Here is a 16,766-nt window from a genome sequence, read left to right on the forward strand (position 1 = left end):
CTGACTCAAACTACTGGGTTGAGGGTAACGTCGCCTTCAAAAGAGGGGCCTTCTACAATAACTAAGATAATCTCTTAAACAAGTGTAAAAGTGCGAAAATAATCAAAGGTTATACTAACACACGAGTCGGATCCATGTGATTCATCTTGTCTATCTGTTTTTATTTTTATTTTATTTTTCAGCATTTAGTTAGTTTTATTTTCTTAGTTTAAAAATCTTTTTCTAACATTTTGATTTGATTAGACGTTGAGGATAAACCGGTACTAAAAGCTCTTGTGTCCTTGGACGACCTCGGTATCTTACCAACACTATACTACGTCCACGATGGGTGCACTTGCCCATATGTGTGTTTAGTGTTAGTAAATATCGTGTTTTATAAATTTAAAACTTGGCTAAAGTGTAAAAAGGGCTTAAAATATATACTTAAAACATATACACACTAGCACGCATCACCTCCCAAGGGGTTTCGCACCCTTTAGGGTGGTGGTTACCAACTTCTGAAATGTCATAAACAGCCCCTGAACTTTGTAATCGCCATATAACTACCTTTTAACCGCCATATAACTAACTTTATTCTAATAACTAATAAACCCTTGTACTTGAAGGATGTGTAGAGATTAAGGATTTCATTCACCCCCTAATCTTGAACATCCTTGAGTTTTTGCAGATCTTGAACTCCGAGCAGTTCTCGCATTGTAGCAAATTTGACTCTTGCTAGTGCCTTTGTTAGTATGTCTGCCCGTTGTAGTTCTCCACTTATGTGTTCCACAGTGATATCTTCGTTCTCCACGCATTCTCTTATGAAATGATAGCGTGTATCAATGTGCTTGCTTCTTCCATGAAAGACTGGATTTCTCATGAGTGCTATTGCAGAAACGTTATCCACTCTGAGTGTTATCTTCTCTTCCTGACAACCTGTAATTTCACTTAATAGTCTTTTAAGCCATAGTGCTTGGCATGCTGCTGCAGTGGCTGCCATGAATTCTGATTCACATGATGATAATGCCACTGTCTGTTGCTTCTGTGTACACCAGGTTATAGGTGATTCTCCAAAGTAGAATACCAGACCAGTTGTTCCTTTTCCTTTGTCTGTATTAACTCCAAAACTGCTATCACTATAACTTGTGATCTTACATCCTCCTTGCTTCTTGTATATGATTCCATGCTCTTTAGTTCCTTTGATATAACGTAGTATTTGCTTCACTGCTTTCAAGTGTTGCTCCTTTGGTTCTTGCATGAATCTACTAAGCAGACTGACTAGGTAACATAGATCTGGCCTTGTATGCAATAAGTACCTAAGAGAACCTATCAGGCTTCTGTAATGTGTTGCATCTACTAGATCTCCTTCTTCAGTCTTCGTTAATTGTGTTCCTGGATTCATGGGAATCTTTTTGTCATTGCAGGATAATATATTAGCGTCTTTGAGTATCTTGTTCATATAGCATGTCTGCTTGATGGCTATCTCACCCCCTGCTTGAATAACTTCTATTCCCAAATAATATGCTAGCAATCCTAGATCACTCATTTCAAACTTGTTCTTCATCTGAGATTTGAAAACATCTATCTCCTTCCTTGATGTTCCAGTGACTATCAAATCATCAACATAGACTTCAACTATCAGTGTAGAAGTCTCACTCGTCCTTGTATAGATTGCATTCTCTAAAGTGCACTTCTTGAAGTTAAGTGACTTTAGGGTTTGATCTAACTTCGTATTCCAAGCTCTTGGTGCTTGTCTCAATCCATACAGTGCTTTTGATAGTCTATAAACCTTTCCTTCATCTCCTGGCTTTACAAATCCTTCTGGTTGTGAGACATAGACCTCCTCCTTGAGATCTTCATGTAAGAATGCAGACTTCACGTCTAAGTGATGTACCTCCCAACCTTGATATGCTGCTAAAGCCAACATTAGTCGAACTGTCTCAATACGTGCTACTGGTGCAAAGACTTCATCAAAATCTATTCCGTGTTGCTGTATGTATCCTTTTGCTACCAGCCTTGCTTTGTGACTGACCACGTTTCCGTTTGCATCTTTCTTAGTCTTGAATACCCATTTTAAACCTATTGCCTTGTGATTTCTTGGCAACTCTGTCAACCTCCAAGTGTTATTTTTGTTTATCGAGTCTAACTCGGCCTTCATTGCTTCAATCCACTTTTTGTCACTAGACGCTTCCTTGTAATTCCTTGGTTCTTCTTCGGCAAGTAATAATTCCTGTGGATCTACTTGAATTTCCTCTGTCTGTTCGTATAGTTCTTCGAGACTTCTTAGTTTTACTGGAGTGTCACTAATACTCTCCGTTGTACTTTCAGAGGTAGATGGACCTCTACTTGATATTCTACTTGAACTTCCTGATGAGTTTTGATTGTATGAATGTGCTGGCGGGGTTACATAAGAGTTTGGTTCTTCTGTCTGATCTACTCCTGAATCATCATGATGTGGCCCGCTACTACTAGGACTACTTGGTTCATTTTCTTCTAACTCTGGTGGGTTGTCATCTTCTTGAATGACAAAGTTTGTCCATTAGGGATTCCCTGAATCTACCGTTTCCATATAGCTATTCCAGTTCCATGGTTGACCTTCCATGAACTTTACATCTCTACTGACACATATCTTGTTCTTCGCCAGATCATATAATCTGTATGCCTTTGATCCTTCTTCTATTCCAAGGTAAACCATAGGTGCACTTCTATCATCTAACTTCTTTTGTTGAAGTGGTAATACCTTAGCGTATGCTGTGCAGCCAAAGACCTTTAAGTGTTCCAGATTCGGCTTTCTTCCTTTCAATACTTCATACGGGGTCTTGTTTACCAAAGCCTTTGTTGGAATCCGGTTTAATAAATATAACGTATGTCTTATTGCTTCTCCCTAGAAATTTTGTGGCATGTTCATTGCCTTTAACATACTTCGAGTAGTTGATAACATCGTCCTGTTTCTTCTTTCCACTACTCCGTTTTGCTGTGGGGAATATGGCGCTGTAAGCTATCTTGCTATGCCATTGTCTTTGCAATACTTGTTGAATTCAGCCGATGTGAATTCTCCTCCTCTATCCGTCCTTAGCATTTTTAACTTGGTTCGAGTTTCTGTCTCCACCTTTTCTTTGAACTGCTTGAAAGTTTTGAATGCTTGATCCTTGGAAGTTAGTAGATATGCCCACATGTAGCGAGTACAGTCGTCTACAAGTAGAAATATATAATTCTTCCCAGCATGTGTTGGTGGTGATATAGGACCACACAAATCTCCATAGACTAAATCCAGAGGTCTTAAAGATCTGAATTTCGCCTGGTTTGGAAATGGTGTCCTACTATGTTTTCCTAATAAGCATGCGTCACATACTTGATTGGCATGACTTATTTGAGGAACTCCATGTACTAAGTTCTTTCGAGTCATTTCCTTAATAGCATCGAAGTGTAAATGGCCTAACCTTGTGTGTCATAACCATGCTAAATCTTCTGTGTTTGAGAGCAGACAGATTGGCCTTCCAATCTTCAACTTTACTTTGTACAACCTGTTCCTCATTCTCCTGACTCGCATTAGTAACTTTCTATTTCTATCGCAGACTGTTAGTAAGTCTCCATCCATTACTACTTTGCAACCAATTTCTGTAAGTTGTCCGAGGCTCAATATGTTGCTTTTCAGACTTGGAATGTAGTATACTTGAGAAACAATCTTCTGTTCTTGGTTCAGACATTCCAGCAGTATTGAACCTATGTCTTTAATTTCTACGTGTGACCCGTCACCGAACCGAACTTGCCATGTCACCTTTTTATCTAATTCTCTGAAGTGACTTCGCACTCCTGTCATGTGGTTGCTGGCCCCGTTGTCTAAATACCATAGACTTTCATCTTCTGTGGCGTAACTTGCTGGTTCTATGCGTTCTTCGTTTAGTAGAACCCTTTCTTGAACAACTTTTTCTTCATGTATTTCCATTAGCAATACGGGTGCTTCGTCTTCCTCGACGAGATTTGAATGTTCTTGTACAACATCTTTCTCAGGACAGTCTTTCTTGAAGTGTCCATACTTCTGACACTTGTAGCACTGGATCTTACCTATGTCTGTTTGGTTTCTTCCAATATTCCTCCAATTCTTAGACCTTCCACCTCTAGGTCTATACGAAGATCCTTCATACTTAGTGCTTTGCTTGTCTTTATTGTCTCGCCAGTTTCCACGCGGTTGGTTGAACCTGCCACGCCCGTGGTTTCCAAACTGTCTTCCTCTGCCTGAGTTGTTGTCGTGATGTGTAAACATCAACCTGTCTTGACTTTCTCCTGGGCTTCCTTTCTTTTGCTTAAGTCTTTCTTCGAACGTTTTTAACCTTCCGACCGCTTCTTCTAGCATCATTGTTTCTAGATCGGAGTACTGTTTCATCGAGGCGACAATCTGAGTAAACTTATCTGGCACTACATTTAGGAGTTTGCGTACCAGAGTCGGTTGATTCAGTGTTGTCCCTAATTCGCTTGCCCGAGTAACTACATTATTTATCTTTGCGGTGAAGGAGTCTATAGTGTCATCTTCCCTCATTTGCATTAACTCGAATTCTGATAAAAGTGTATGCCAACGAGCCTTCTGTACCCGATCAACACCAATGTGTCTTGTCTTGAGATTTTCCCAAATTTCCTTTGCAGTTTTACAACTTGCAACTTGCAATATAACATCCTCCGGTATAACTTGGAACAGATAAGCAATTGTCGCCTTATCTTTCTTAACATCCGTTTGCGTATTTTCTACTGGTTCAATCGTTTCCCAAAGTCCATTCGCTCCAAAATCATTTTGATGCGAATTGCCCAAACCGTATAGTTTGTTGCTTTCAAAATAGGACACTGGAATTGGGAAAAAGAACTTCCTTCTTTTTGAATTACAATTTGTGAGTTTGGTCGGTTGCTCCTAACATGTCTTCCGACCGAACAATCTTCACTTTCAAAAACTTTTATCTTTCTTGGTTTCAACAAACCTTTAATCCTTAACCCCCACGTATAACCCAACGCGTATCAAACAATCAATCTAATTCGCACTAAACCCCGGAATCAAAACCCTAGATTCCTAACCCCTGGTTCGACCCTGAACCGAAAATAAAACTAACTTGCGAATTGAGAAAAAAATAATAAAACCTGATCGCGAATTCCCTGCGATGCCTAGAGCCTGATGCTCTGATACCAATTGTTGCCCAGAATGATCTTTGATCTCTAGATCGCAAATGATAAACGTAACTTTATTGAATACTGAAATTTGAATACAATGGAATGATTAAAAATGAAACTATCTATCCCCATTTATACTAATCTAATGGGTACGAGTGTAGAGACATGTCACTTCATGAACGGATGTATCTCTAGATCTTGTGGTTGTAATTAAACGTGAAGAGGTGCGTCTCTAAGATCCAAAAGTCGCGTCCCTTCATCCTTGTATGGCTGCGATTTGTGAATGGGTGCCACCCAAGGGGTTTCGCACCCTTTAGGGTGGTGGTTACCAACTTCTGAAATGTCATAAACAGCCCCTGAACTTTGTAACCGCCATATAACTACCTTTTAACCGCCATATAACTAACTTTATACTAATAACTAATAAACCCTTGTACTTGAAAGATGTGTAGTGATTAAGGATTTCAGGGTTGATCGATAGTGAAACTATTGAGTCCTACATTTGGCTCCTTGAATCATTTCTGAGAGCTCATTCCAAGCGACCCAAATTGGTTTTAACTGATCGGATTCGTCCATGAGCTAAGCTATTTCACAAGTCTTTACATAGGCTCGACACCGTCTTTGTATGTGGCATATAATGAAAAAGCTCACTTTGTTCTATAACCTTTTTGTTGTGCAATTTTTTTTTGTTAGAAGTTTAATATTTGTTTTGGTTAACATAATTTTTAATAGATTGTTGCTGATCTTTTACGTAATTCTGATATAAAGACATGTTTAGATCGTCTGGTATGGAATGTGTACATCAAGCCAACTACGTTTGAAGAACGGTGGCAAGCTTTACTAGAAAAGTTTGGTTTACAAGATCATGATTGGATAAAGAGTAAAATGCCTGGATAGTCCCTGTGTTTTGTTAAAATTTCACCCTTAATCCCTAACTTTTTAAAATTACACTCTTGCTCCCTATGGTTTGCTCAGTTGTTACTCGGATAGTCCCTAAAGTAGATGAATCTTAGTTATCTCAGTTAAGTGATTGTGAAATGACAAAAACGCCCTTACTTAAAAATTTATAAAAACACTAAAAAGAAACTAATTAATCATTTAAACTCAGGTGGGCCCCACCCTCGACTCTTCTTCATTCTATCAAACAAAATCTGCAGTTCATCACCACCATTACCTCTACCACGCCGACAACCATCACCACCACCATTACGACATTACCCTCCACCACCGCTATAAATTAACTCAGAGAAAGAGAGGGGAGTATTGTTTGGACCTCATATGATGACATTGGGAACAAGAATAAAATGTTTGCTTGATTCAACTATCAACACCGTTGCTTAACTACTCAAAATTTTAAATACCAAATGCAAATTTCAACGAATGACAAAAAAAAAAAAAAAAAAAACACGCCTAGCGAACTCAAGTCGACTTCAAATTTAATCTAACGCTTACATCTATGTAAGGATAAAGAAGTGAAATCAAAATAAGCATTTAACTGTCTTCAATTACAAGCAAGAAATTTGTTTACCTTTTATTTTTTTCTTTCTCTTAAACTGTCAAACAAGTCTTCAATTAGAAGAGGAAAAAAATCTAAAACAGATGAGTCATTACAGCAATTGCTTTGGAAAATGGTGAGAAACGATGAAATTGATGTTAAATTTGCAGTGTAGAAAGGCTCAAATAGCATGTGTGAGCATGATTGTTAGGATGGCGTGAGGAATTGGGATATTTTGGGGGTTTTAATGGTGAAAGGGGATAAATAGAAACCTAGAATGGTTTACGTTTGAAAAAAAAAGGAAGTTGGTGTGTGTGTGTGTTTGGTGTCAGTGTGTGTGACAGAGAGGAGAGAAAGCGGACTAGGATGGGAGAGATAATTAAGAATGTAAAGTTGCAGAGATGAGGTTTGGGGTGGTGGTTGACTGAGGTTGAAGATGAATTGTTGGTAGGTGGTGCCGTGGTGGGGTCCCAAAAACAATATTAGTTGAATTTTTGTTTTAATAATTGTTTTTTAATAAGTAAGGGTAGTATAGTCATTTGACACTAACTTAACTGAGAAAATTAACCTTCATCCGCTTCAGGGACTATCAGAGTAATAACTGAGCAAACCACAAGGAGCAAGAGTGTAATTTTAAAAAGTTAGGGACTAAAGGTGAAATTTGAGCAAACCACAAGGACTATCCGAGCATTTTACTCTTGGATAAATGATATGTATGTAGGGAATTTGGGTATCTGTTTAATTTGTTTTTTATTTTATAAAATATAGTTCTATAATCTAATTATAATAACATTTTATTATTAATCAAAAGCGGAAGTGTGTACAAACACAAAACGGATAAACAATATCCCCACCAGTGATCCAGTTACGAGTTATTCAAATAATTATATAAATCAACCATAGTGGCTTTAGAGCTATAATTTTTTATGAATACCAAGAACCCACATGATGGATCCGACAAACGGCTCTACTAGTAAGCCTGATCACAAGTTCCCGAAACACCACGACAGTGGCGGAGCTTGATCAAAAGTTTCGAGGGGGCGTAAAGTGATGGGACCCAAATTTTTTTCCTATCGTTATATTTCGGGTCGGGTTGGCTATTCGATTCAAGTCAGGTCAAATAATAATAGTTCCAAATAAAACAAAGTGTATATTTACCAAACTACCCATCATTTATATACAAAGTTTATAAATATTTAGGATATACAATTTAGGAAAAATAATCAGAGGGCGATCCTATATAATTTTAAATTTTTTGGACGAAAAACCGGAACTTATACACTTCTAGCCAAAACATTGGGGTGGGCGGGTGCACCCTCGGGCACCCACTATACTTCGCCAGTGCACCACGACATCTATATGCAAAAATAAATCAAATTCGTTTAACCGAACGGGAGACGCAAGACACTGGCAGTGTGCAACGGCGGTGGACAGAGGGCGGTGGCCCGATGGGGTCGGATGGTGGCAGTGGTGGTGGCCTACGGTGGCTGAGGTGGCGTTGCGACAGTTGTGGTGGCCTACGGTGGTGGAGGAGAAAGAGGGGGGAGTAGAGATGGCAAAGAAGCCCGAGTCTGACGAGTATACCCGAAACATATGGGCCATGTATACCCAAAGCCCGACGGGTATGGGATTAAAATATAAAAAAAAATCGGGTATGGTTACAACAATGGAATTTAGTGATACCTGCCTGTAACACCCCCAAAAATGCGTAATTTTTCTTATTATGCCTTTAAATATTTTAGTATGTAAAATAATAACTTTAGTTGATTAACTAAGTTAAGTAGAATGACTCTTGTGTAGAAGGGATGAAAGATTGTGCTTGAATAAATAACAAATGAAACTACAGGGGCTGAAAGTGTATAACTGAATGAAAGTTTAAAAACAAAACAAAGAGTGCAGTGTGTGTGTATCGTACGAGAGAGAGGGAGAGAAGGAGAAAACCTTCTCCTTCAACAACAACAAGAAATTCAGCAAATCAAGAGGTTCTAGGACTGAAATTGAATGCATGTATTGAGATTCTTGAACATCTAAGTGTCTCTAACATATGGTAAGTTTTGATGATCTTTCATGAAGTGGGTTGTAATCAATCCGTGAAATTATATGGAAATAAGTATGAATATTGGTTGGAATTATCATGTAGGAGATGAATTATGCTTGATATTGATCATCTTGATGATTTGAAACAAAACCCACTTGTAGTGATAAGATGATGAAGTATGATGATCATGTAGGTGCAAAATTAGTACAATGTTGATGTATGAATGTGTATGTAGTAGAATATTTGATAAATGAAATTGATATAGAATGAATGTTATGTTTAGTTGATTTGATGATCCAAGATATGAATTAGAAGGAATGTGCATAGAATACATGTACATTATGCTTTGCTAGTGGTACGCACACCAAGTGCTTGATGAAATGCCTTGAATAAAGTTTTTTATATGACAAAGACAATCTCATGTGTATATAATGCTAGATGGTTAGAATTGGTAAATGATAGATTGTTAACTCAATTTTGTTGAGAAAAGAATGGAAACGAAGACATAAGATTAAAGTATATTGATTGTAAATTGTAGGAGTGAAGAAAGAAGACATAAGCCATTCCGGATCACAAGCGAAGCACGACAAAGGTAAGTTCTTATACTTATAAGTACTAGTAGCTTTAATGTTTATGTTACATTTTTATGTTAAGAATATAAGTTTGTATTTTGTTAAAAGAAAATACATGGAAGTTCGATTCATGCATACGGGTCGAATAAGTAAGAATGACATATGTATGAATTGGGAATTGGTGTCGAACCGGATATAGAAAATTGAAGGAATTCAACATCAAAACCCGGTAGAAAGTATGATCGAATGAAAGTAAATGAAAGGATTATTATTACGTTCGATGGAAGGTTCGAATTCTATGTTAGTTCATTACGATGTAACTAATTTGTTTGGTATGGTTGTAGGTAGATCGTCGTGTTAGGTGGCGCCAAGCTTGGAACGAACACATCACCCGCATATCATGTTTCTGCGTTTCATTTCAAAAGGGTCAAAACATTTTGTAGTTATGTTTAAGTTAGTCGTACGTTTGTAAATTGTGTTTAAAACTTATCATGTTAGCATGTTAGCTACTTGTAAACTTTTAAGTAGGCAGGTTTTGATTGTAAATGTTGGGTTTCTACATGTTAATGAATGGCAAAAGCTTTTGTTAAATGTTAGTACGTTTATATTATGCGTTTTTAGACCCGTGTGCGAATGGGCCTTACAAGTTGGTATCAGAGCCAAGGTTTGAGGGATTCAAGTACAAAGACCGAGGTACTTAAACTCAAACCGAAAGCTCATGCATAGTGTGTGTTTGCTCCGAGGCGCAAATCAAGTAAGTGTATTTAAATTTTAAGAATTTCATATAACGAATAATGATACGGGATGTTATGGGATGTTACGGGGTGTTACGGGATGTTACAGGATGTTATGGGTCAGTTCGGGTTGGATCAGGGCTTGGAAACTAGTCTTACAAGCTGAAACACAGGAAAACAGCATTGGTAACACAGAGGGGGCGTTGCCGACGGCCCCTGTGGCGTCGCCAACGCTGCCCGTTTGTCCCGACACCCTATACTACTGCCTACGCCATTCCTTGATGACGCGAAGATGCACGAGGCGTCACCGACGCCACCAGTAGTGTTTGGATGCTTAATTTTGTTAATCTTTGGTATTGCACCCCCAAACTCGTTCCGACACCTAGTTAAACTCCCGAAACGCACCATATCGTTACTAGGACCCTTAAGGTTTACTCGGGTCACATCAAAGTGTCTTGAAAATGTAAATGTGTATGGTTAGAAAGTCACGAATGCGAATTTTATCGGATTCTCTGACCTTATGGTAGAAAGCATGTAGTATGTGGTCGTAAGAGACTATTAACACATAGAATGAACGGAAGGAATGTCATGAAATTCAGAACGTTAGAACGAGTTAAGTATTTTGAAAGAAGAATGATAAATGTATGAGTAAGAATGAAAGTTTAAATTGAATGAATAAGAAATGGTATTGATCTAGAATGTTTTTGTAGATGGCAAACGAGAATGAAGCGAATGTTGATGATATAACACGTCAAGAGGAACTTAACGCCAAGGTCGCGAAAGAAGTAGCGAAGGCTATACAAGCCAATATACCCCAAATGGCTCAAGAAGTAGAAAGCTGTGTGCTAGAAGTTGTTGAAACTATGATGACGAACAAGCTAGAAGGATTGAAAGAGTGGTTGGGTGAAATTTAAAGTAAGAAAGGGTCTCGTAGATGTACCTATAGAGACTTCATGGCGTGTAACTCATCGCCATACAACGGAGAAATCGACCCGATAGTTTGCCAGGGATGGATCTCGAATATAGAAGGTGTCTTTGTGAGAATCCACTGTGAGAAGGAAGACCAAGTAATGTTTACCACGGGCCAACTACAATGCCAAACAAAGGATTGGTGGGATACTTATAGCAAGGAAGTAGGTGAAGACAAAGTTCAATCCTTGACATGGCAAGAGTTCAAGGCACCCTTTTTTGAAATATCATTGCCCACAATCGGCAATTGATAGAATCCAAGAAGACTTCTTACGTCTTCGGCAAAAGGGGGAGACCATAGATGAGATCACCAACACCGTCCTTGACAAAATGAAGTTTTGTGAAGAATTAACAAGAATGGAACGGAAGAAGATCAATTGGTACCATGACATGTTGAAATCCAAATTCAGGAAACTCATTACTCCTTCAAAATACGAAACATTGGAAGAACTAATAAATTGAGCTAGAGATCGAGAAATTGAGTTGAAGCGACATGAGGAAAAGGAGAAAAGAGGAACACAGAGAAAAGTACCAACCCGAGTCCGTCGAAGAAGCTGAAGTCACACGATCACGGCAAGAAGGAGAATGTGAAGGGTGGAGCTCGCCGGTGTAAGACTTGCGGGAAGCTCCACTAGGGGGAATGTTTAATGGGTAAGAAAGGGTGCTATAATTGCGGGCAAGAAGGGCATCCATATTACAAGTGCCCCAATCCTTCAAGGACATGCTTTAAATGTTTCCAAACAGGACATATTAAAGTGGAGTGCCCAAAGCTTCAACATGGGGCAAGTAAAGAAGGGAAGAAGGATAAGACACCCAAGGCTAAGGGAAGAATGTTTCAAATAACCACCGAAGAGGCCAAGATTCTCCCGAATGTTGTTTCAGGTATATTCCTGTTAAATTCAATGCCTACATATGTGCTATTTGATAGCGGAGCTAGTAAGTCGTTTGTGTCGAGTGATATTATACGTCACCCTTCATTTAGAGTTTAAAGAATATTTGTACCCCTAGAAGTAGAAATAGTCGATAGCAAAAACTACCTGTTACATGAAATATGTAGGGTTAGTAAAATAACTATAGAGGACGGAGATTTTGATATAGACCATATTCCCGTGATCTTGGGGGAATTCAAGGTAGTGGTGGGTATGGAATGGTTAGCCCGACATCATGCAGAAATCCAGTGTAAAGGTAAGATTATCCACGTGTTGTCACCTAGTGACAGACGAGTATCCATATACGGATAAAGAGAAGTTAAATCCAAATTGTGCACTAGTACACAAGCGATCAAGTACGTCCGAAATGGAAGTAGGGCATTCCTAGCCTACGTAGTGAATACTCATCATGATGCCCCAAGGACTCATCATGATGCCCCAAGGATGGAAGATGTGAAAGTTGTTAATGAATATTTGGATGTATTTCCAGATGATCTACCGGGGTTTCCCCCGAGCGTGAAGTAGAATTTCGAATCGAATTAAATCCGGGTGCTAAGCCGGTGGCTAAAGCTCGTTTGGCTCCTACTGAGATGCGGAAGTTAATGACACAATTGCATGAATTGCTCGACAATGGCTTTATACGTCCAAGTGTGTCACCATGGGGAGCACCCGTTCTATTAGTGAAAAAGAAGAACGGTGCAATGCGCATGTGCATCGACTATCAAGAATTAAACAAACTAACGGTAAAGAACCATTACCTTTTGCCTATAATTGATGACCTTTTTGATCAATTACAAGGGGCTAGTTGGTTCTCAAAAACTGATTTGCGTTTAGGGTATCACCAACTCCGAGTACGAGAAGAGGATGTAGCCAAGACCGCGTTTAGGACTTGTTATGGACATTACGAGTTCTTGTTACCTTTGGGTTGACAAACGCACCAGCCGCGTTCATGGATTTGATAAATCGAGTATGTTGAACTATGTTGGACAAATCTGTGATAGTCTTCATTGATGATATATTGGTGTACTCCTGAAGCGAATTTGAACATGCGTGCCATTTACACGAAGTGCTAGAAACACTTCGTAAAGAAAAGTTGTATGCGAAATTTTCTAAGTGTGCGTTTTGGTTAAGGGAAGTGCAGTTTCTCGGCCATGTAATCAATAAAGAAGGTGTTTAAGTGGACCCAACCCAAGTGGAGGCCGTAATGAAGTGGGTTCCCCCAAAGAACCCAAGTGAAATAAGAAGTTTTCTAGGCTTAGCTGGTTATTATAGAAGATTCATTCAAGATATTTCTAAGATAGCATCACCCATGACTAAGCTAACGAAGAAAAATGAGAAGTTTATTTGGGGTACGGATCAAGAGAAAGCCTTTCAGAAACTGAAGGAAAAGCTATCAAGCTCACTGGTGTTGGTATTACTGGACGGGACAGCTAACTTAGTGGTTTATACGAATGCCTCACATCAAGGGTTAGGGTGTGTCCTAATGCAAAGAGGTAAGGTAATTGCCTACACTTCGAGGCAACTTATACAACACGAGGGTAACTATCCAACCCACGACTTGGAGTTGGCGGCGGTTGTAACACCCCAAAAATATAAAACTTTATATTAAAATTATAAAGTATAAAGTAAACAAAAACAAACTAATTAGGAATAAATAACCTAGTTAGTCATATGTCTAGTTGTTACAAAGGAACTTGGTTAAAAACCCTTTAGGGTAACTCAAGTAAAGATAAGGGACTAAAGTGGAACATGTGCTAATTAGTTTTAATAAAAACAAAAAAAATTAACACACCGAAACATATACTTGGTGTGTTCTGGTCGCGCACAAACACAGAGCCAGGAAAGGCTCCCCAAGCTCAAACCCTAATTATTAAGAATTGACCAAATTGAAGGCCAAATTCCGTTCCAAATCAAAATCCAAATATAGAATAGTGATCTCCTCAGTAAAGGGATCGAAAGGTATGTAAAATTCATTGAATAATTCCATCTCTGGATGAATACTTAAAAATTCGAAATTTGTGTTGCATGATTGTTGTTTGAATAGATTTGGAATGAAATTGTGACTAGGAATAAACCCTAGTCAATTACTTGTTGAAATTTTGCTTATTACTTGTGAAACTCATAATCACCAATGAAGGTGTTAAGTGGGTTATGTAGAAGTATGTTAAACACTAGGATTATGATGGTTATTCTAGTGTAATTCGAGTTCTATGAAGTGATTTCTGAATGTAAAGTGAAAAATTGACATGAACTTGCTTAATGGGTGATTAATTTTGGTTACATAATTAGTCATGAGCTTGATTATAAACTTCCAGAAATCATGCCCTTTAGGTGTTTGTGGAAATGCCTAAAAGAAAGCCTAATGTCGAAAATTTGATGTAAAACGCATACTTATATATTTTGGCGAATTATGCGTGGAATGTTAAGAAAAGAGTGCTAAACGATTCGTGGTTGAACTCTATAGGCAAGGAAACCGGGACGTCGAGCGGACAAGCCGACGGTGACACGCGTTTGAAGGAAGCGCTTTGAAGGTACGTAACTATGGTTTCGTTACGTTATGCTTGATTAAGTATTTTCATTAGTAGACTTTAAATTGGCACAATATATGAAATTGGTATTTAGTCGAAGTGACAAAGATCACTGGGTAAATAAACGGGTCAAATATTGGTTAGAATAAGTTTGGTGTGTTGTAAAATGGTGGTTTTCACTAGACAACCAAATGGGTCGAACAACGGTTAATATGTAGTGTTGAAGTGACTTAAATGTCACTCATTAAATTTGAGTTATAAAGGCGTAAACCATGGAATGGAAGTGATATGCTAAGGTTGATAAGCCCGGGAATGGGTAATTATGGTTAGAATCCAATGTTGATAAATTATGCAAGTACATAACTTTCGATTCCATTACTTAGCTATAAAGATTGTCTAGTATGTTTTGTAAATAATGTGTAGTGTGACAAGGATGTTTGATGTATCATAGAAGTGACGGAGTTCACACGATAGATCAAACGGGTCAATTTGGATAAACCTTGGTGGTCACCAAAGTGAAGGTTTCATTTGGCAACCAAACGGGTCAAAACTATGCCTTAAATCAATGATGTGTGTAGAAACTTGAAAGTCTCGTATTATGTTAGTGTTATAAAACAACACGCCAATAGATTGACTAAACTAGGTTAAATTTATGAACCCGTGATAATGGGTCAAACGGCTAGTAATCACTCGCAAGAGTTGCATAAAACGGCATGCTCGTAATATGAGAAAAACGAGCATGAAATGCTATTGTGAGCGTAGAACCATGTAATGGTGTCGATACGCCAAAGTTTACAAGCCTGGGGAACGGGTAATTAAGTCTATTATACTATAGAATTGTATGATGGAAAGTATGCACACATAGCTAATGGGTCGGATAATCGAAACAAGGAATTGTGAACCATCCGTTCATAAACCGAGTTTCGTTATGTGAAATTTACATGGTTAAATCCGTAATTTTAATACGGACACATAGGAAAAAGAATTGGCTAAAACGGACATGTAAATAAAAAGTTATGCAAGTTTAAAGTTGAGATTTTTGGAAAATTGGGAGCTGGCAGAAATGCAGGAAACCAACCTGCATCCACTGGAAATTGGGTTTCCCTGCGTCACGCGCCAAGAAACACTAGTTCTGGCGCGACACGCGAAAGCGCTCGCGGGGCGCGAAGGATTTGATGGAGTCTGTCACGTGGCGCGACATACCAAGAATTGAAATTTTATTTTGTTTTCAATCGTATGATACTAGAACCTGTTTATACGTATTTTATTGATGTCAAAACTAACAATTATTATGGTTTTGGCCTTAGGTGATGTTCATCTCATCCTGGATGCCGATCAAGCAAGTATGCAAGAACCAAACACAAAGTTTTGAAGCTTCCGCGATAATTTAATCTTGTTTTAGATTATGTTTATTTTGTAAACACTAACTACATGTTGCATGTTTTAAACTAGTCAGTTGGAAATTTTAGAACAACTTAACTATGTAAACTTAGTTTTTATATCTAAGTTTCGTAATTATGCATTTTGGCTTGGAAAATGCGTCTTTTATAGTAAAATCTTAAATAATGAGATGGGTGTTACAGCGGTAGTATTTGCCTTAAAGATTTGGAGGCATTACCTATACAGAACAAAGTGCACGATCTACTTGGATCCATAAAAGTCTAAAGTATTTCTTTGAGCAAAAAGATCTTAATATAAAGCAACGGAGGTGGTTGGAACTTATCAAGGATTATGATTGTGACATCCACTGCCACCCGGGAAAAGCGAACATGGTGGCGGATGCCCTAAGTAGAAAGGACTACCGCCCTCAATTCGAGTAAAGTCCATGAAAATGGTAGTCACGCCTAATCTCCTTGAAAAAGTACGGGAGGCTCAGATTAAGTCCTTGAATGCGAAGGATCTAAAGGAAGAAAGAACGAAAGGGATCGCGCACAAATTGGAAAAAAATACGAGTGGGATCAAAATAAGGTATGGCCGAATCTGGATACCTTGGCATTGTGATGTGAAAGACTTGCTATTAGAAGGGGCTCATAAGTCTCGGTATTCAGTACATCCAGGGGCCACGAAAATGTATTGACACTTAAGAAAGAACTATTGGTGGCCTGGAATGAAATGTGACATTGTCAAATATGTCGCAAAATGTTTAACGTGTTCCCAAGTAAAAGCGGAACATCAAAACCCATATGGGAAGTTGCAACCCTTAGAAATCCTGGTGTGGAAATGGGAAGATGTGACTATGGATCTTGTAACCAAGCTTCCTAGAACAAGAAAAGGGTATGATGTTATATGGGTCATTGTTGACCGCCTCACCAAAAGTGCCTATTTCCTACCTATTCGGGACACTTATTCCTCAGAAAGAATGGCTGAA

This window comes from Helianthus annuus, chromosome 7, assembly GCF_002127325.2.
Source record: "Helianthus annuus cultivar XRQ/B chromosome 7, HanXRQr2.0-SUNRISE, whole genome shotgun sequence".
Lineage (NCBI taxonomy): Eukaryota > Viridiplantae > Streptophyta > Magnoliopsida > Asterales > Asteraceae > Helianthus > Helianthus annuus.